This window comes from Pteropus alecto, unplaced genomic scaffold (genome assembly GCF_000325575.1).
Source record: "Pteropus alecto unplaced genomic scaffold, ASM32557v1 scaffold102, whole genome shotgun sequence".
NCBI lineage: Eukaryota > Metazoa > Chordata > Mammalia > Chiroptera > Pteropodidae > Pteropus > Pteropus alecto.
The window spans coordinates 1,041,458-1,043,283 of NW_006432224.1; the positions used below are offsets into that span (position 1 = coordinate 1,041,458).

General features: G+C 45.5%; 1 long non-coding RNA gene across 1 annotated transcript; it reads left to right on the plus strand.

Moving 5' to 3' along the window:
- Positions 1 to 9: 9 nt before the first annotated feature.
- On the plus strand, positions 10 to 1,307 carry LOC112475777. Its single transcript, XR_003044875.1, has 3 exons — positions 10 to 646; positions 758 to 865; positions 989 to 1,307. It is a non-coding gene; the product is annotated as an uncharacterized LOC112475777 (long non-coding RNA).
- Positions 1,308 to 1,826: the final 519 nt, after the last annotated feature.

Sequence of the window (1,826 nt, forward strand, 5' to 3'; positions counted from 1 at the left end):
GCGCTGCGCGTCCCCTCCCCTCCCCGAGTCCTGTCGCCGGGCGCCCGAGCGCAGCTCTGCAGCCACACGTCAGTCTCCCAGGTTCTCCGAGACCTGGGACACGTCACCCGTGCCACCCCTCTGTGACCCCTCACGTGCTGGACACGGGGCGACACACGGTTCTCTTATTGGGGCTCACGGGCAAATGCGGTGACTTCGGTCTCTGCACACCCGCCCTCTGATCCACGCCCTCCCGTCACCCCCGATTTCTGCCAATGCGAACGGGGTGGAACCCGAAGGTGTCTTCTCCCCCCTCCCCCGCGGTCCTGCCCCCCGGGGGGGCTGACCAGCCCCTATGCAAACCTCGTCCGTGTTAAATTGCACAAAACAATGAATGGCTGTCTCATTGTCTTCACCTAAATTCCTGCCTACTTCCCAAAAAACCGCAGCTTCCACTGAATCCGGAGAGGATTTTAACTTGAAGTTTAACACGTTTCGTTTCTTCCCTTCTGATCTCAGGGCAGGATGTGAACCCCGACTTCCACCTCAGCCTCTTTCCAGCCTCCCCATTTCAAACCACGATTCGAAGTCCCCCTAACGGACCAGGATGCTTCTCTTCCCTTCTACACCTGCTCTTTCTTCTGGGAAATTTGCACTCTGACATCAAGTAAGATCTTGGTCACCGAGAGTCAGCTCTGTCACGATAGCTCCAATAAATATTTCCAACTCCTTGTCACTACTATATCTTACCAATTTTAGAGCTTATTTATTTCTTCAGAGTCTGTCGCAATCCCTGTTAGCCTGGTGGCATCCATCCCGTGCTTTTATTAACCTGGCCTGAAAGAAAGTGACAAGAGAACAAACCGTGCAGAGACAGGGGACAGAGGTGAGGACGACAGATTTCTCAGTAGAAACAAGACAAGCAAGATGACAGTGTACGGATATTGTTAAAATACTAAAAGCCGAAAATTGTCCATGGACGCTCACGACAAGGACTATTCGGTTTCAGGCAGAAGGGACACAACACCCACTGGAGGTCCACGTCTACACGGGCGAGCAGAGAACACAGGGCCTGGAACTTCACGGGCAAGTACAGAAGATACATTGCCTTATTTAAATGTTAGCACATAATGTACCGTTTAGACTAATTATAAGGTCCCGTGGGGTTGCTCGCATAAATGTCAACTATATTACAACAATTTCGCAAGGTTTTAAAGAGCAAAGTGGAACGATACGGTTTTAAGGCTTTTACGCAGTACACGAAGTGGTAGAGTATCATATGCAGGTAAACTTGAAAAGTTAAAAATGCAGGCGATAACCCCAAAATCAACCACGGTACTAATAAAAAGTTACGGACGATAAGCTGCTAAAGGAGACAAAAATGGAAGCATTATGTAACATATTATTCCAAACAAGGCAGAAAAGAGGACCAAAAAATATGTGTAACAAGTGGAAAAATGATTTAAATTTAAACTAAGGATAATTTTCAATGTCAAGGGTCTAAACACGGAAACTCAAAAACAGATCGTCAGCTTGGACTTAAAAGTAAGAGCTGGCGATCTGCTGCCTGCAGAAACGTAGTTTAAATATCGAGGTACGAATAGGGGGAAAGTAAAAAGATTTTAAAAAAATACACAATTCTATCAAAAATCAGAAGGAAGCTTTAACGGCCATATTAATATCATTCAAGGTAAATTTTACACTAAAAATAATATCGGGGATAAAGGTGGCTATTTCATAATACTCTATGTCAATTTATCAAGAATACATAGTAATCCTAATCCTTTACGTACCAAATAACAAATCTTCAAAATGCATGCCAACTAGAAAAAACCGTTAGGACCTCA